We start from the raw sequence: 20451 nt of genomic DNA on the forward strand, positions 1-20451 counted from the left end.
GGACAAATGTGCATGATGAACAACGGAGTGGGCGTCCTTCGGGCGTTAACGAAAGTTTGGTGCAGGAAGTGGACAGTAAGGTTAGAGAAAACAGACGCTTCACGATTTGCTCCTTGCGGGATGACTTTCGTAATGTTTCTCGTAGTGTTTTGTATGGCATTGTGACCGAGCACTTGAATTAACGACAATTGTGCGCACGTTGGGTACCGAAAATGTTGACGGATGTGCACAAAACCAAACGCTTGGACAGTGCATTGACTTTCCTTGAGCGGTGCCACAACAACGGTGATGATTTCTTAAGCCAAATTGTTACGGGCGATGAAACATGGGTGGCCTACATCACAACAAAATCAAAGCAACAGTCCATGGAAGTTGAGCAAGGGCATCGTTTTGCTGCAAGACAATGCCCGTCCGCATGTGGCGAATCAGACCAAAGATCTCATCACATCTTTTCGATAGGAAACTCTAGATCATCCTCCGTACAGCCCCGATCTTGCGCCCAGTGACTACCATCTGTTCCTGCACTTGAAGAAACACCTGGGCGGTCAGTGTCTTCAAGACGATAACGAAGTCAAAACAGTGGTGATGAAGTGGTTAACAAGTCAAGGCGGCAGACTTCTATGACACAACGTTATGACAAGTGCCTCAATATTGATGGACTTTATGTAGAAAAGTAGATTAAGGTACAGGCTTTCATGAAAAAATAAAATTATTGAGATATCTTAGCACGTCTGTTTTAGTTTGAAAACGGTTCTTACTTAAAAAAGACGCCTCGTATTATAGAGCTACAGCAAACGTCTGTACAAATCCAAAGAAGCGAGTGTTGGCTAGTCTGGTTCTAACTGGTGTACAATGTGGTAATGGTCTTTACAGATCTTGGACGGACGGCCGAAGTGGCCGAGCGGTTCTAGGCGCTTCAGTCTGGAACCGCGCGACCGCTACGGTTGCAGGTTCGAATCCTGCCTCGGGCATGGATGTGTGTGATGTCCTTAGGTTATTTAGGTTTAAGTAGTTCTAAGTTCTAGGGGACGTAAGGCATCAGAAGTTAAGTCCCATAGTGCTCAGAGCCATTTGAACCATCTGATGCCGTACGCCGAAGGTGATGATGGTCTTCCCCCTCGTTCTTGCCTCGTGGCCGTCCGCAGCCCGGTCTTCTTGCTACCGTACATCCTCGGGACCACCGCTGCCAGCAACAATGTACGGTGCTTCCCTCCTCTCAAGAGTTTCTGTTGTTGTGGTCTTCAGTCCTGAGACTGGTTTCATGCAGCTCTCCATGCTAATGTATCCTGTGCAAGTTTCATCATCTCCCAGTACCTACTGCAGCCTACATCCTTCTCCATCTGGTTAGTGTATTCATCTCTTGGTCTCCCTCTACGATTTTTACCCTGCACACTGCCCTCCAGTACTAAATTGGTGATCCCTTGATGCCTCAACATGTCCTACCAACCGATCCCTTCTTCTTGTGTGCCACAAACTTCTCTTCTCCCTAATTCTATTCAATACCTCCGCATTAGTTATGTGATCCGTCCATCTAATCTTCAGCAATCTTCTGTAGCACCACATTTCGAAAGCTTCTATTCTCTTCTTGTCCAAACTGTTTATCGTCCATGTTTCTCTTCCATACATGGCTACACACCATACAAATACTTTCAGAAACGACTTCCTGACAGTTAAATCTACACTCGATGTTAACAAATTTCTTTTCTTCAGAAACGCTTTCCTTGCCATTGGCAGCCTACATTTTGTATCCCCTCTACTTCAACCATCATCAGTTATTTTGCTCCCCAAATAGCAAAACTCCTTTACCACTTTAAGTGCATTTCCTAATCTAATTCCTTCAGCATCACCCGACTTAATTCGACTACATTCCATTATCCTCGTTTTGCTTTTGTTGATGTTCTTCTTATATCCTCCTTTCAAGACACTGTCCATTCCGTTCAACTGCTCTCCCAAGTCGTTTGCAGTCTGTGACAGAATTACAATGTCATCGGCGAACCTCAAAGTTTTTATTTCTTCTCCATGGATTCTAATACCTACTCCGAATTTTTCTTTTGTTTTCTTCACTGCTTGCTAAATATCAAGCCTTTCTACAATATCGCAAAAGAAACATCCAGCTTCTCGTAGCCCTATTACACGACCTTGTTAAAACACAATGAGGTGTTGATAATGGCGTCTTCGTCGCTTTGAAAGCCTTCTTGACTAAAATTAACTCACCACGTCCAATTTCGGATGTAGCTAACGCGCCCGACCGGTACAACGTATGTTTAAGGGGCTCCGGAAAGGCTCAAAATCATGAAAAGTTCAATTTTTACTTTTTTGCGTTTTCTGAATCTGCAGACTATTACCTTTTAATAGATATATAATTTCCAGAATGAGATTTTCACTCTGCAGCGGAGTGTGCGCTGATACGAAACTTCCTGGCAGATTAAAACTGTGTGCCCGACCGAGACTCGAACTCGGGACCTTTGCCGTTCGCGGGCAAGTGCTCTACCAACTGAGCTACCGAAGCACGACTCACGTCCGGTACTCACAGCTTTACTTCTGCCAGGTTCGCAGGAGAGCTTCTGTAAAGTTTGGAAGGTAGGAGACGAGGTACTGGCAGAAGTAAAGCTGTGAGACCGGGCGTGAGTCGTGCTTCGGTAGCTCAGTTGGTAGAGCACTTGCCCGCGAAAGGCAAAGGTCCCGAGTTCGAGTCTCGGTCGGGCACAAAGTTTCAATCTGCCAGTAAGTTTGATATATAATTTATTCAATTCCGAAGACTAAAACTATTTTAAAATTTTTTTTGAAATGTGTTCTGCATGGGCGTGACCCACTGTGGCGCTATTAAACTGCTGTCAAATGGTGTTGTTATTAACGTCCGTGTTCATCAGGTACATTTTAGTGATGTGAGATAAAGTATGTATTGTGGCTAACCTGTGATGGTTCAGTATATATCGCTGGTGTGATTGTCGATTGTTTCATGTTTATTTACTCTGTCGTTATCTCGAAAATATTCGTAATTAATTCTGTTTCTTGAGTCTCTGTTTTGTTGAAGTATAATAATGAGTAAAAGTAAAGTTATTAGAAATCCTCTGAAGGCTTTTAAGAAAAGGAGAAATGTTGGAAAGCCAAAGGTATGTGTTATTACTGTAAACAATAAAGACGATAAGCAAGTGAGTGAACCTAACCTCTCAAGTACACCTGTCCATAGCAGTCAAAGTGGGAAAGAAAATACTTCACAGAAGAAGCTTGGTTCAATGAGTGAAAACTATGAATGTTTTATGGGCGAATCGGATGTGAATGAAATATTTGATATGTCGGTTCTCAAAGGAATTTTTTCAAACTGTGTAAGATGTATTCATTGTAGTGAAGTTGGTCTGGAACTCTCCAAAATAAAGCACGTAGGACTTGCTAGTGAAATACAACTGAAATGTGATAAGTGTTCATACATGACCACCTTTTGGAACAGTGTTGCAGTAACTGCAACTGAAGAAAATGGTAGCAAAATCTACGAACACAACAACGAGCGATGCTTGCTTTAGACAAGGAATGCCTTCGGGCTGCAGACAGGGCTGTAAAGAGTCTAGAAATACAAGCAAGAGTAAACAGGAGGAGGAACAAGAGGAAGCTGGAGGAGAAGTTTGCAGAGGATGAAGATAATCCATCCTATGAACCTGGAATGCACTAAAAAGTTAATCCAATCTTTGTCGCTCGATTCCCAAAACTTCTATTTTCTCATACTAATTACATGTTTTCTAAGGATCTTCCAAACTTTCAGTAAATGTTACACAGTACCTTCTGCATAATTTAACACCGCCTTTTTCCAAAAAACTGTATATTTTTGAATATATAAATAAAAAATTGCAAAAAAATGTTGTGAATTTTCATTACAATTGAAAAAAAATCATCTTTAATAACTGAACTAAAATTTCGTAAAATCCCTTTAAGTTGTAGCCCATATTCCAATAAATAATCTGTAAAAAGTTCAACTTCCTAACTCAAATACTTTGTGAGGAAAGATGTAATTTATAAGCGTTATTTTAACATTGCAAGTATAGGGCGTTCCGGAGCCCCTAAAAGGAAATCTGATGGCATCCTCTTATGCGATTGGCGCGAAATTTTGAACAGATATCATCTTTCAGATGTAGGAACACGGCGACCACATTCCGTTTATGTCCCACAATCCTTCTTGGTGTTGCTATTTTTTTTTTTTTTTTTTGTCGGTGTCTAAATTTGCAAACACATGAAACAATATCTAGGACGCATTACATAGCGTATTTTTGCTTTATCCCTTGTATCCTGTTTCCTTGGCACGTCCCAGATAACACCGAAAATTAATATTTCTCGTCAAATATATATACACACACTCTATATATATATATATAAAATAAGGTGCGTCTAAAAATGTATAATACACACTTTGAACTGTCATAGACAATTTATTTCCCGTTCTACAAGGTTAAATATCTGTGAGAAAGTAATCTTATGTTTCTTCAACAATTGACAGCAGTGGCAAGGAAGTGACTGCAACATGGCGGACGTGCGTTTGAGCTTTAAAGCGCGGGAGCAGATAATTAAGTGATACTGGAAGTTTGAGAATGTAGCTGCAGTTCGAAGACAGTGGAGGAGTGAGTATGATACAGAACCACCTTCAAGGTTAACAATTACACGTCTACGAGACAAATTCGAAGCTCATGATGTGCATAAAGGTCGATCAGGCAACCTCGTACAGCTACAAGTGATGATTCCACATCTGCGGTCTTGGAACTGTTTCAGCGTTCGCCTCAAAAATATTCAAGGCAAGCGGCACGTGAGAGTAATGTAAGTGCTAGTAGTGTGCTACGCATTTTGAGGAAAGGCAAGTTTCGTGTGTACATTCCAAGGCTGGTGCAACAGCTAAGTGACGACGATCCAGATCGAAGGTTAAAATTTTGTGAATGGGTTCACGAGATGGTGAGACGTGAACAGAGATTTATGGGTAGCATAATTTGGTCGAATGAAGCCCAATCCCAACTCAATGGAACTGTCAATAGGCACAATTGTGTGTACTGGGCTGAAGATAATCCTCACATTACAGTTGAAAAGGCTGTGAATTTGCCTGCTGGAAATGTGTGGTGTGGTTTGTCTGCAAGGGGACTCATTGGGCCTTTCCGCTTTGAAGGTAGTGTTACTGGAGAAACGTACCTAAAAATGCTTGCTGACTCCATATTCCGTGCCATTCGTGCATTATACGGAAATGATAAGTTTTATTTACAACAAGATGGAACCCCGCCGCACTATGATAGGGACGTACGAGCACAGCTGGATCACAATGTGCCAGGCCAGTGGATACGACGCAGGGACCAAACGCGTTTCCTGCAGGCTCTCCAGACCTCAAGCCGCTGGATTTCTTCTTATGGGGCACCGTAAAAGATGAGGTGAACAAACGTAAACCACGTAACCTGGACACACTTTAGAATGAGATTCAGGCGGTGTGCGCAGAAATCTCATTGGACACTTTGGTACGATGTACAGACTCAGTGGTGACTCGTACTCAGAAATGTATTGATGCTGAAAGCCACCAGTTTGAACATTAATCACATTTGCAAAGTACATTTATTTTTCCAATAAACTTTCCATGTCCAGAAATTTAACATTGTAGAACGGTAATAAATTTTCTATGATGCTTCAAAGTGTGTGTACATTTTTTTTGATGCACCATATATATATAGTTGGTTGGTTGTTTTCGGGGAAGGAGACCAGACAGCGAGGTCATCGGTCTCATCGGATTAGGGAAGGACGGGGAAGGATGTCGGCCGTGCCCTTTGAAAGGAACCATCCCGGCATTTGCCTGGAGTGATTTAGGGAAATCACGGAAAACCTAAATCAGGATGGCCGGACGCGGGATTGAACCGTCGTCCTCCCGAATGCGAGTCCAGTGTCTAACCACTGCGCCACCTCGCTCGGTCCCATATATATATATATATATATATATATATATATATAATTTTTTTTTTTTTTTTTCGATGTTGAAATGAATTTCGTTAAGACATGTTTATCTGTTTACGTTCTTATTTACACACAGTGCAAGCTTTTATAGAGAAAAAGTTATAAACCGTTTTGCTTTGAAATATTTCGTCTTTCTTGTGCAGGAACAATAGTAGGTAAATGTACTAGGACCTTTGTAACTTTTCAGTGCGTCACGAACACAAAGCAAACAACTCAGTATAAATTAAGAGGACACCAAAGCAGATTATCCGTTTCTATGAATGGGCTAACTTCCGAGAGCCCCTTGTTTCTGCGTAGGTGCAGTGCGCAGTGTACTTGGAGATTTATAGCTCCACCACGGTACAATCTGCAGGTCACTGACGTAATCGCGCACACGCGACGCGGTTGGTGCTGACTTACACACATGTACGAAAGGTGCACGCAGTTCTAGCACTCGACGTTACGTCTACATCTACGTGATTATTGTGCTATTCACAATAAAGTGCCTGGCAGAGGGTTCAATGAACCACCTTCAATCTGTCTCTCTACCGTCCCATTCTCGAACGGCACGCGGGAGAAACGAGCCGTTATTTCTCCTATTTTATCGTGACGATAATTTCTCCCTGTGTAGGTGGGTGCCAACAGAATGTTTTCGCAATCGGAGGAGAAAACTGGTGATTGAAATTTCACGATAAGATCCCGTCGCAACGAAAAACGCCTTTGTTTTAATGATTGCCACTCCAATTCACGTTTCGTGTCTGTGACACTATCTCCCCTATTTCGCGATAAAACAAAACGAGCTGCCCTTCTTTGCACTCTTTAGATGTCATCCGTCAGTCCCACCTGATGGGGATCCCACACCGCGCAGCAATACTCCAGAATAGGGCGGACAAGCGTAGTGTAAGCAGTCACTTTAGTAGACCTGTTGCACCTTCTAAGTGTTCTGCCAATGAATCGCAGATTTTTGGTTTGCTCTACCCACAATATTATCTATGTGATCGTTCCAATTTAGGTTATTTGTAATTGTAATGCCTAAGTATTTAGTTGAATTTAGAGCTCTCAGATTTATGTGACTTATCGCGTAATCGAAATTTAGCATATTTCTTTTAGTACTCATGCGAATATCTTCACACTTTTCTTTATTCAGGATCAATTGCCACTTTTCGCACCATACAGATTTTGTGTCTAAATCATTTTGTAATTCGTTTTGGTCATCTGATAACTTTACAAGATGGTAAATGACAGCACCATCTGGAAACAATCTAAGACGGCTATTCAGATTGTCTCCTACGTCGTTAATATAGATCAGCAACAACAGAGGGCCTATGATACTTCCTTGGTGAACTCGAGATATTACTTCTGTTTTACTCAATGACTTTCCGTCTATTATTACGAACTGTGACCTTTCTGACAGGAATCCAGTCGCACAACTCCATAGGCACGCAGTTTGGTTAGAACACGCTCGTGAGGAACGGTGTCGAAAGTCTTCGGGAAATCTAAAAATATAGAATCAGTTTTACATCCCCTGTCAATAGCTCGTATTACTTCATGAGTATAAAGAGCTAGTTGTGTTCGCAAGAACGATATTTTCTGAAACCGTGCTGACTATGTGTCAATAAATAGTTTTCTTCGAGGTACTTAATAACGTTCGAATACAGTATATGTTCGAAAACCCTACTGCAAATCGACGTTAGTGATATACTTTGACAGAGTCGCTTTCGGGAAACGGACTTAAGATAAAGAAGTTTGTCAACAAGAGAAAAAACGTAAGGTCGATCCAAAATGTACAAATGGATGAGGAATAAATGGGAATACGAGATACAGGGAGAATTTCAGATAGAAATTTAGGCTGTTGGAGATTTCCTGGGCAGAATTAGACACAGGATAACAACACGACCTACAGAAGGGATGTGAGCGCCTGTAGTACTTCGCCACGACCAGAAGTAACTAACTTATCCCAATAAATTGTTTTGATATACGACTAATTGTCGAAGGAGACGAAATAGAGAAATACGCTGTCGGTAATCACTGTTCCACGCAAAACGGCCTGTTTTCCTCAGCTGCAAAGTATTTCCGCTCGATGGTCGACCATACCTGTCCGAAAGGTTCATTGTGCATTTTGTAGTCCGGACAGGTGCGTGAAATTGGGTTCGCCGTTTTGCTTTCCTCTGCGACCGCCTTAGCCTGTGATGGCGGTCGCGCGGCTTCCGCCTTGCCTGAATTTCACTTTGGGGTTCCGGAAGATACCGGAGGGCCCCTAGACCGTGAGGCCGAGGCACCTGCGAGAGGAACCCAGGTGTTCACCTCGGTAATTCGTGGCGAATCGTGAGGATAGCATGGCGGATTGTAGCTATTTGAACAAAATTATTACAAATAGTGATAGTGTCACTTCAGGCGCGTGCGATAGCGAGGAATGTTTTTCCATTGTCATGACAAATAAGATGCACCGGCGTAATAAGCTCGATGTTTGATATATGGATTTTAATCGCTTCAGACCTCAATTTCTTCTGGAGGAAAGATAATTTTGCTTCATGTGGTAATGCTCTTAGGTGACTTTTTAATGATTTTAGATGGAATATTTATAAGGATATAGAGGCTTATCTCACTAGGAGGAAGATAGATACTGCCTACAGGAAAATTAAAGAGACCTTTGGAGAAAAGAGAACCATTTGTATGAATATCAAGAGCTCAGATGGAAACCCAGTTCTAAGAAAAGAAGGGAAAGCAGAAAGTTGGAAGGAGTATATAGAGGGTCTATACAAGGGCGATGTACTTGAGGACAATATTTTGGAAATGGAAGAGGATGTAGATGAAGATGAAGAGGGAGATATGATACTGCGTGAAGACTTTCACAGAGCACTGAAAGCATTGAGTCGAAACATGGCCCTGGGAGAAGACAACATTCCATTAGAACTACTGACAGCCTTAGGAGAGCCAGTCCTGACAAAACTCTATCATCTGGTGAGCAAGATGTATGAGACAGGCGAAATACCCTCAGACTTCAAGAAGAATATAATAATTCCAATCCCAAAGACAGCAGGTGTTGACAGATGCGAAAAATACCGAACTATCAGTAAAATAAGTCACGGTTGCAAAATTCTAATGCGAATTCTTTACAGACGACTGGAAAAACTGGTAGAAGTCGACCTTGGGGAAGATCAATTTGGATTCCGTAGAAATGTTGGGACACGTGAGGCAATACTGACCCTACGACTTATCTTAGAAAATAGATTAAGGAAAGGTAAACCTACGTTTCTAGCATTTGTGTAAACTTAGAGAAAGCTTTTGACAATGTTGACTGGAATCCTCTCTTTCAAATTCTGAAGGTGGCAGGGGTAAAATACAGGGAGCGAAGGGCTACTTACAATTTGTACAGTAACCAGATGGCAGTTATAAGAGTCGAGGGACATGAAAGGGAAGCAGTGGTTGGGAAGGGAGTGAGACAGGGTTGTAGCCTCTCCCCGATGTTATTCAATCTGTATATTGTGCAAGCAGTAAAGGAAACAAAAGAAAAATTAGGAGTAGGTATTCAAATGGTTCAAATGGCTCTGAGCACTATGGGACTTAACATCTGCGGTCATCAGTCCCCCAGAACTTAGAGCTACTTAAACCTAACTAACCTAAGGACATCACACACATCCATGCCCGAGGCAGGATTCGAACCTGCGACCGTAGCAGTCGCGCGGAGTAGGTATTAAAATCCAGGTAGAAGAAATAAAAACTTTGAGGTTCACCGATGACATTGTAATTCTGTCAGAGACAACAAAGGACTTGGAAGAGCAGTTGAACGGAATGGACAGTGTCTTGAAAGGAGGGTATAAGATGAACATCAACAAAAGCAGAACGAGGATAATGGAATGTAGTCGAATTAAATCGGGTGATGCTGAGGGAATTAGATTAGGAAATGAGACACTTAAAGTAGTAAAGGAGTTTTGCTATTTGGGGAGCACAATAACTGATGATGATCGAAGTAGAGAGGATATAAAATGTAGACTGGCACTGGCAAGGAAAGCATTTCTGAAGAAGAGAAATTTGTTAACATCGAGTATAGATTTAAGTGTCAGGAAGTCATTTCTGAAAGTATTTGTATGGAGTGTAGCCATGTATGGAAGTGATACATGGACGATAAATAATTTGGGCAAGAAGAGAATAGAAGCTTTCGAAATGTGGTGCTATAGGAGGATGCTGAAGATTAGATGGGTAGATCACATAACTAATGAGGAGGTATTGAATTGGATTGGGGAGAAGAGGAGTTTGTGGCACAACTTGACAAGAAGAAGGGATCGGTTGGTAGGACATGTTCTGAGGCATCAAGGGATCGCCAGTTTAGTATTGGAGGGCAGCGTGGAGGGTAAAAATCGTAGAGGGAGACCAAGAGATGAATACACTAAGCAGATTCAGAAGGTTGTGGCTGCAGTAGGTACTGGGAAATGAAGAAGCTTGCAGACGATAGAGTAGCATGGAGAGCTGCGTCAAACCAGTCTCAGGACTGAAGACCACAACAACAACAACAACAACAACAACAACATTTATACAAAAGATGTGCCCGTTTCCAAAACATACTTCGTACACTTGGCTTCATTTTATGGACTAAAATAAGTAACTACGAAATATTCTGTACTGTAATAAGTAGCAAAATGATAATTCAATAATTACCGTGCAAAAAAAAACGATAATAATATTCAATTCTACAGAGAAATATAACGAACCTAACACATCCGTGTATTCTGGTGCTCACGAGCTGCTCCGTAGTGCTACTTTGACTTGCTGATATTTTCATAGCGATGCCCAACAGCTGGGAGAACTTGCGCTTGATGAGAAGGCTGAACATTCACGAATGGAAAAAAAAAACACTTCTATTGCAGCTAAGACACAGTAAAAGTTAATGTACACAATTGTACCTAGAGGATCTGAAAGGGCTAAGTACCTACACATCAGAATTATATTTTCGTACGTTTTCACTATTAATGTGAAGTCTGTTACCAGCAACTGACTCCGAATAAAGTTTATCTCTGGCACTCAGTCTTAATCGCACAAAAGAAATGCCTCTCATTGATTGCATTATAATTGTGCAGTACTGAGATGGCGTATTTTGTTATCAGCTTCTTTCTTTCAAACCGATAAGTCTGTTCGTCTCGATTATCAAGCATAATACGATATTGTACGACACACAGTTAGAGATATGACGTCATAAACACTGAGATGCGTGAATAAATTTTGCATCTTGCATGAAGTTTTAATACATTTATTCCGTACTGCTAAGACACTCCTACAGTCGAGTCAGCTGACACCTAGTAGCACTTTTGACAGCTTTCCGTGCGGTTCTAGGCGATTCAGTCTGGAACCGCGTGACCGCTACGGTCGCAGGTTCGAATCCTGCCTCGGGCATGGATGTGTGTGATGTCCTTATGTTAGTTAGGTTTAATTAGTTCTAAGTTCTAGGCGACTGATGACCTCAGAAGTTAAGTCCCATAGTGCTCAGAGCCATTTGAACCATTTTTTTTTGTGTGTGTGTGTGTGTGTGTGTGTGTGTGTGTGTGTGTGTGTGTGTGTGTGTTTTGGCTTCATCACTTCATCACCATGAACGCACAAATCGCCGAAGTGGAGGCAAATAAAAAGACTTGCACTGTGCCCGAACTACCCAGAAGGGTACTTGCAGCCACAAATGCGATGCACATATTTCATGTACAGTGAAACCATTTGAGCGACCGTTGAGTTTTGAAGCGCGAACGCATCGGCATGTCTCACATTTAACTCAAAATTTCCTCGTGTTAGGCACCTCCGACAGAGTTCCATTTTGGAGTACGTGAAAATGTTTCCCTCGCAATCTGCGTCCACCAAAATTCGATGGCAAAAAGTTTACCCATGCCGAAAATAGGTGACGTCGCCAGGAACCGAAGTTCGATGTTTGTACATTGAATAGCTTGTGAGTTACAGCGAGTTGAATAAAAAATTGTGAATGTCGTGTGACTAGGGCCTCCCGTCGGGTAGACCGTTCGCCGGGTGCAAGTCTTTCGATTTGGCGCCACTTCTGCGACTTGCACGTCGATGGGGAGGAAATGATGATGATTAGGACAACACAACACCCAGTAACTGAGCGGAGAAAATCTGCGACCCAGCCGGGAATCGAACCCGGGCCCTCAGGGTTGACACTCTGTCGGGGTGACCACTCAGCTACGGGGGCGGACAGCGAGTTGAATGAAATGTGTGAGTTTACGTGTGTGTCATAGCTCTGCTCCTTGCCTCTACGTGTTCCTGGCCGAATGTCAATCCTGACGTAACTCTGAACCGACTTATAGAGAGGGAGTATACTCCTAAGTTCGAATTATGGAAGAGCGGAGAAGGAAATCTGCCGTGCCTTTTTAAAACGAGGCCTCACAGCATTTACATTCAACAATTTAGGAGAAATCGTGCAAAACCTGTATTTGACCAGGCGTACGAAGATTTGAACTGCCCCCTCTCGAATGCGAGAATTTGTTTCACACTACTCAGTCACCTTTTCCGCACATGGCTACCATGTTATCGTCTGAAGAATATTCGTCAAAATATTTTTAAACGCTAAAATTCTGCGTGAGATCGAAAATAAACTAGCAAACCAAAATTCTTCCCTCGAAATTAAACTCTTGATTACTAGCATTTGGTGGGACGTATATTGTGTGTAGGTTTAATGTTTCATTTCGAGTGAAATTATTGGTTGTCTCATAATATTGTCTCATAATATTTTCGGATAGGTGAGGAGAAGAATTCATTGCCCTATAGCACAACGCGTGAAAGGAAATTAGTCGCCCGCTACTATCGGACGCGACACGTACGAAGGCAAAAATGCATATTTCACTATGTGAAGGTGCGGACCGTCAGTAGGAGGCAAAGCTGTCTCCAAGTTGAACCCCACAGTGGTTCAGAGGGCCAGTTGCTGCTGGAGGTACCGAACGAAGAGGCCGGTGGTTAGCACACTGTGAAATGGCCGGCCTAGATGTGGTATTCAGGTGGTTTTCCACATCCCTCTCGGTAAATACCGGGTTGGTACCCACTTTCGGCCTTAGATACACGCTACACGACCACTCAAAAAACATTACATAACTTCAAGATGAGATCCACAGTATGGAAAAGCAGAAGCGGTACACAGATTCCTTCCGGTGATGGGAAGTTGCCGCTTCGGGGAAGGCATCCAGCTACCAGATGACAGTAACAGTGCCAACACCGGTGCAACAATGGTGACCCCGTAGACAAACGGGGAAAAAAGCAACAACAGGTAAAGAAAAATACTTGTTGAGGTACTATTATAAATCCCAGAGTGTGATCTTAGCTTATATAGGGCGGTCAGAAAGAGTCGGAAAGGCTTACTGTAATGTTGCAGTGGAGGTTGTGCTGGGAAGTAGTTATAAAGAACAAAAGTTATTCGATACATTGCGCCGTTTTCGAGTTACTTAGCATTAAAGTTAGACTATCACGTCGGTGCGTGCGCAAATTCAAGCACTTACGGGCTAAAATGCGATAATGCATAATGAGTTTGTGTGTTGCCACTTTTTGAAATCCTCGTTGCCAGTTAAAATGTCTTTTTCGGAAATTATTTTTTCTTAACAATTATTTCTCAGGAGTACCTACCCTACAGTATCCTTATAAGCTCTACAGACTTTCTCTGCTCGCCCCCTTATAACACGTTTGACATTGTAAAACGAGCGTTTGAGGTTGCTTCGTGTTGAGGGGACCATAGCAACTTCTAACCAATTTGATTCTTATTGGCAAGATGTGCAGGGCACGACAAGGGCCTCGACGTACGAAAACAGAAAGACGCAATTCTCAATCGTTACGAGAAAATCTAATCTGAAAATTTTCCGCGTGCTTATATGTTTTTTATGGTCCCTAGCTTTCAGTGAGGCCGCAGAAGAGAGAGCAAGCGCGTATAGATTGAAAAGCGTAGGGTTGTTTGATAGAATCTCGCTGCCGGCACTTTTTTTTAATTTCCGCGTAATTCTAACAGCAGATTTATTACGACTATGCAAATTGTTGGTATTTAACAAGTCATTTATTACTTTCATAATGTTTGTTCTGAAAAAACGAGAGTGAAGTTATCGTAAGGAGATTAGAAATAAAGAAAGGATACACAAAAACTTTCAATCAAATCAGTACGCTATATCGTTTTATTTACATTATTGTATCTACATTTGTGACAAGTATAATGTGTAATCTATGGAGCACTGTACGAATGAGGAAGATACTGGTCTTAGAAACATTGAGAACAATAGTTGTTGGCCGGCCGGTGTGGCCGAGCGGTTCTAGGCGCTACAGTCTGGACCTGCGCTGCCGCTACGGTCGCAGGTTCGAATCCTGCCTCGGGCATGGATGTGTGTGATGTCCTTAGGTTAGTTAGGTTTAAGTAGTTCTAAGTTCTAGGGGACTGATGACCTCAGATGTTAAGTCCCATAGTGCTCAGAGCCATTTGAACCGTTTTGAATACTAGTGATGAACGCCAAATTTTTGCGTGGATATTATTTCCGCAGTGTGTCCATTTCAAAGCAAACTTGGTTTATATTCATGAACGGTTCTCGGCCATCGCACAGTTTTACGTCCTGCCACGCATAAATGTTTTTAGAATTACGTCGGAAAAAAAAGTAGCGGCAGGAAGACTCGATCGATAGATCTCGCGCTTATGATGCTATGCGCTTACTTGCTCGGCTATGGTATCCTGGAACATTGGCGAGCATAAAAAATGTATAAGCATGTCAGGAATTTTCAAACTCATTTTTTCTCGAAAACGGTTGAGAGTTGAGTCTTCCTGTTTGCGTACGGTAAAGTCCTATTGGTGCCTTACACACCTTGTCAGTACGAGTCAAATCAGTGAGGGGAATTTCCTACTGTCACATTGTGGAGGGGCCCTGACACTTTCAATAATATTGTCAAACTGCCAATATATTGACCGTTGAGAGCACTTATTGTCAGTCCTAGAAATAATGATTAGCAATATCGATCGATCTCAAAATATTCCCAATATTGTCAATACACATTGAACGTATGAGGTCAGATAGACAATATTTCCATTCAGATGTTGCCAGAGCTTCACGAACCAGCCACGTGGCGTTAGTATGCAGTGTTTATTTTTTCAATTCGCCGTGGTGTATATTATCATAACTTAGATTCAATTTTAAGGAGTCATTTATCACGAAAGAATTTTAATAGACCTATAGACGGGTAATCATTGTATGTGCCACTTTAGGATGGTTAACGGAGGATTCTCTATGACATTCCTTACTTCATTAATGTGAAAATATAGTGTACACTGTTTTGTTACAAAGCAATTTTGAAAAACGCCCCCATTTGGATAAATACTTCCTATATCTGCAGTGACAAGTAAGAGGTCTGCGAAATGCATGTCAGTTTCACCATATTATCACAAAGCGTAAAACGTTTGACGTTAATTTCCAGTAGCGGTCCTTGCCAGGCAGCTATAATTGCTTCATAGGTTTTCATAGAATTTTACTAATTGTGCTTGCTGATAGCAAAGAAAGAAACTATGAAGATTATAATGACCCATCTGTTGCCAGACATCTCAACGTTCCTCCTAACCTCTTGTCGAATGCGATTGCCTCTCTCATTAACGTATTTTGCTTCTCTGTTTTATCTCGTATCAACACTAATAACTGTCATACGATGCAGAACTCATCGGAAAATAATACATAAAACCTTTTGGGTCCGTGGTTCTGATTTCAGCCGGTTTTCCTTTTAGCTTCACTCTCCAAAAAGCCTGGAAAATATAAATGTTTCGTTTTAAATACTACACAAGAGCAAGAGATGTATTCCGCAGCGGCAATCTCGCGGAAATTCCTCGTCATCTGCTCCACCTGAAATCTTTAAAACCCTTACTCGCTACGCAGACCGTTCGGCACAGCAATGTGCCATGTTGTTTGATGAGTGGATGATGGGCCCAACAATTCAACAATTTAAAGCTTATTAATTCGGAGATAATCTCTCTACGAATTATGACCGTGGAAAATGCAGGTTCGCACTATCGTTTCAAACTTCACCTCCAAGCGATCTACGTCTCGTAAATATCTGTACCGTGATACTTTCGGTAAGGAGATACACACACACACACACACACACACACACACACACCTTGACTACTTAATGTTAGTTATTGGATTTTATTTTGTACAAAAAAACTATTTGAACATTTACTATATACCGTAATGGCTTATAACAACAATACACTCTCTCTCATCCTCTCACACGTCCGAATTCTTCATTTCCTTCACAAAGAGTCCATCAAACAAATCTTTGATTTGCTAAGAAAAAAAATGGCTCTGAGCACTATGGGACTTAACTTCGGAGGTTATCAGTCCCCTAGAAATTAGAATTGCTTTAACCTAAGGACATCACACACATCCATGCCCGAGGCAGGATTCGAACCTGCGACCGTAGCGGTCGCGCGGTTCCAGACTGTAGTGCCTAGAACCACTCGGCCACCACGGCCGCGTGCGCTTAAAGGCGCTGCAGTCCGGAACCGCGCGACCGCTACGGTCGCAGGTTCGAATCCTGCCTCGAGCATGGATGTTTGTGATGTCCTTAGGTTAGTTAGGTTTAAGTAGTTCTAAGTTCTAGGGGACTGATGACCTTAGAAGTTAACACCCATAGTGCTCAGAGCCATTTGAACCATTTTTGAAACCTCTACGTACTACATTTCGCAAACTCGAGAATGCAATATGATTTCTGCGTCGGAGCAGCCATTTGGCAACACGTGACGGTAACTAAGCAAATACAAGACACCCGACATCTAGCGGCAATGAGTATAAACTAGACAACGTATTCGTTCCACCAATAATCTAGCCTCGGCGTAACGATCGACAGTTCTGAGAACATAAAACCTTGTAATACGTGTATTCTTTTTGAAACACCCTGTACTTCCGGACACCAGGCCCCTTAAGTGGCGGCAGAGCGGAAAGCTTGTAGTGAAGGAGAGAGACGGAGATAACTGCCTGCCTTCCTTCCTGCTGCTGCCGCCGCCCGCCGTGGAACCGCATTCCTCCGCGCAGCCAAGGCCGTGACGTAGGCGCCTCACCTGCGCTAGCTAACCGCGGGCCACGAGATTCAGCCCGCCCACATCTCCTTCTCCTGATCTTCCGTGAGCACTAAGAAACCCTGCGGACTGTACCTTCCATCGGTCGATGCTCATTTCAATTTATCTTTTCTTCATGTTCCTTTCTCGTTGAGATGAGCAATAAATTTGCCTCTGACTGCAAAAACGACTTTCATTTTTTTTATATTGCGTCATGATAGATTTCGGGGTTACTAGCTTTTCAATATATATATAAATGACCTAGTAGATTGTGTCAGGAGTTCCATGCGGCTTTTCGCGGATGGTGCTGTAGTATACAGAGAAGTTGCAGCATTAGAAAATTGTAGCGAAATACAGGAAGATCTGCAGCGGATAGGCACTTGGTGCAGGGAGTGGCAACTGACCCTTCACATAGACAAATGTAATGTATTGCGAATACATAGAAAGAAGGATCCTGTATTGTATGATTATATGATAGCGGAACAAACACTGCTAGCAGTTGCTTCTGTAAAATATCTGGGAGTGTGCGTGCGGAACGATTTGAAGTGGAATGATCATATAAAATTAATTGTTAGTAAGGCGGGTACCAGGTTGAGATTCATTGGGAGAGTCCTTAGAAAATGTAGTCCATCAACAAAGGAGGTGGCTTACAAAACACTCGTTCGACCTATACTTGAGTATTGCTCATCAGTGTGGGATCCGTACCAGGTCGGGTTGACAGAGGAGATAGAGAAGATCCAAAGAAGAGCTGCGCCTTTCGTCACAGAGTTATTTGGTAAGCGTGATAGCGTTACGGAAATGTTTAGCAAACTCAAGTGGCAGACTCTGCAAGAGAGGCGCTCTGCATCGCGGTGTAGCTTGCTGTCCAGGTTTCGACAGGGTGCGTTTCTGGATGAGGTATCGAATATATTGCTTTTCCCTACTTATACCTCCCGAGGAGATGACGAATGTAAAATTAGAGAGATTCGAGCGCGCACGGAGGCTTTCCGGCAGTCGTTCTTCCCGCGAACCATACGCGACTGGAACAGGAAAGGGAGGTAATGACAGTGGCACGTAAAGTACCCTCCGCCACACACCGTTGGGTGGCTTGCGGAGTATAAATGTAGATGTAGATGCACGTGTTACACTGAGAGTCCGTATATTACTCTCCTGTATCGTTGCGCGTTTTCGCCACGAGAATAAACTCGGAGTCCTGTGATGAAACAGGGTGATAGTAATTCTAAAAGGCACCGAACCATAACAGAATATACCAGATGAATTCGCAATTGCGAATAATGACTACCATCAGTCGTAGAATGGAATGATGGCAATGAAAATTTGTGCCGCGCCGGGGTTCGAACCTGTATTTCCCGCTTATGGCGAGTGGTCGCCTTACCATTTGGCTATCCGTGCACGACTCACGTGCACACCCGAACTTCCATATGTCGTCAGCCGTACGCCTACGATCTGTACTCGCACATCCATTGTGTGTATTCCCGTGCAGATCAGACGCTGCAGAAGCTGTTGTCGCCGCAGTGCGACGTCGTCACAATAACACCGGCACTGCAGTATCGTATAACGGAATAATCTTCGGCTAAAATTAGATATGTTGCGTATTTCACAACGTAATATGCTGAATAAACGGTACTAAAATACAAAAGAATCGTTATGTTTAATACATGATGTTTTACTCATACTCGGGTTTCTTTTACCTAGTTTTTTGCAAGTAGTTGGGCAGTCATAACACACAAATCAAATCACGAAGGTACTGTCCCGTAAACTGATAAAGTACCACCACGGAGGTATTACCGATTTTTCAAGGGTTAACGCACTGGTGGTGCATTTCGTAAGCACTGTATTTTACACCGTATCTTTAATCCTAAGGCTGTCTGACAAAATCCATGTGTCCTCAAGAGAGTCATAACGTAAGCTGCAAGTTCCCTTGTTGTCTTGTGACAGCCAGAGCGAGAGCACCAGCAGCAGCGAGTACTGTTTGTATAAAGCGTTTATTTTGCATTTTGTTTACGACCTTCCACTAAGGAAGGGATTCTATTTGTGTTTATCTGCTCTGCATAGTAACTAACAGTTCTTGATAAAACTTTACGTAGTTTTCGTGTTAGATTTCTTATTGTTTTCTTGATCGTTTAGAACAGAAAGCGCCCTAAAACCGTCTTTTGTTTGTTTCGCGGCCGTTAGCCACTAGTCACTTGAATCAGCAGTTGTCTTGTGACAGCCAGAGCGAGAGCACCAGCAGCAGCGAGTACTGTTTGTATAAAGCGTTTTTGTACTTATTTGCTGCGCTTAGCTTTTAAATAGTTTTTCGGGAAAACCTAGCGTAGTTTTCGCGTCTCGTATTTCAGTGAGTGTTTCTTGATTATCAGAGTAGCTCATCAGAAGATTATCTTGGGAATTTGTCACCGTATAGAGTAGGGTAAACATAGTCATGTGTAGGGACTGTGGTTGTTGTGAGCGGACGCAAGGAGAATTGGCCACTCTTCGGGGGCAGGTGGAGGCTTTGTCTGTTAGGCTCATCGAGCTCGAGGCGCAGGCGTCGGCTCGTAGTGGCGTTGGGGCAACTGTGGTGAGACCTATGCCTACTTCGGTGGCCTTGGAATCACATGGAACCCCTGATGTCGCTGCGTCTTCCGGCAGTGAGCATCTTACCGGTCAGCCATCACTCCAGGGTGAATGGCGGACAGTGGTGGGCTCGCGCGTGCCTGGCCGAAAGGCGAAGGTGGGATCTGGCCGCGTGGCAGCTGCCTTACCCCTTTCCAACAGGTACGGGGTGCTTCCTAGTGGTGATGACATCGTTTCCGAGCCACCACAGGATGCCTCGCCTGTTGGGCCAGTGGCCGATTCTCCGGCAAGGTCCCGACAGTCACAGAGGGCGGGCCTATTAGTTATAGGGAGCTCCAACGTTAGGCGGGTTATGGAGCCCCTCAGGAAAATAGCGGGTAGGTCGGGGAAGAATGCCAGTGTGCACTCGGTGTGCTTGCCGGGGGGTCTCGTCCGTAATGTGGAGGAGGCCCTTCCGGCAGCTATTGAACGCACTGGGTGTGACCGGTTGCAGATAGTAGCACATGTCGGAACGAATGACGCCTGCCGCTTGGGTTCTGAGGCCATCCTTGGTTCCTTCCGGCGGCTGGCTGATTTGGTGAAGACAACCAGCATCGCACGCGGAGTGCAAGCTGAGCTTAATATCTGCAGCATAGTGCCCAGAGTCGATCGCGGTCCTCTGGTTTGGAGCCGTGTGGAGGGTCTAAACCAGAGGCTCAGACGACTCTGCGACTATAATGGTTGCAAATTCATCGACCTCCGTTATTGGGTGGAGAACTGTAGGGCCCCCCTAGACAGGTCAGGCGTGCACTACACACCGGAAGCAGCTACTAGGGTAGCAGAGTACGTGTGGCGTGCACACGGGGGTTTTTTAGGTTAGAGGGACCCCCCCTTGGGCGAAACGATAAAATACCTGA

The 20451-nt window shown here is 43.3% G+C and overlaps 1 protein-coding gene and 1 non-coding gene across 2 annotated transcripts in view; both read left to right on the forward strand.

The window, feature by feature from the left end:
- LOC124717051 (mitogen-activated protein kinase kinase kinase 10-like) overlaps window positions 1-20451 on the forward strand; it is a 721769-nt gene that overhangs the window by 326947 nt on the left and 374371 nt on the right. The window lies entirely within an intron of this gene.
- Window positions 2633-2707, forward strand: Trnas-cga. The gene has a single exon. It is a non-coding gene; the product is annotated as a tRNA-Ser (tRNA).

The sequence above is a fragment of the Schistocerca piceifrons genome, chromosome 9, assembly GCF_021461385.2.
Source record: "Schistocerca piceifrons isolate TAMUIC-IGC-003096 chromosome 9, iqSchPice1.1, whole genome shotgun sequence".
NCBI classification, from domain to species: domain Eukaryota; kingdom Metazoa; phylum Arthropoda; class Insecta; order Orthoptera; family Acrididae; genus Schistocerca; species Schistocerca piceifrons.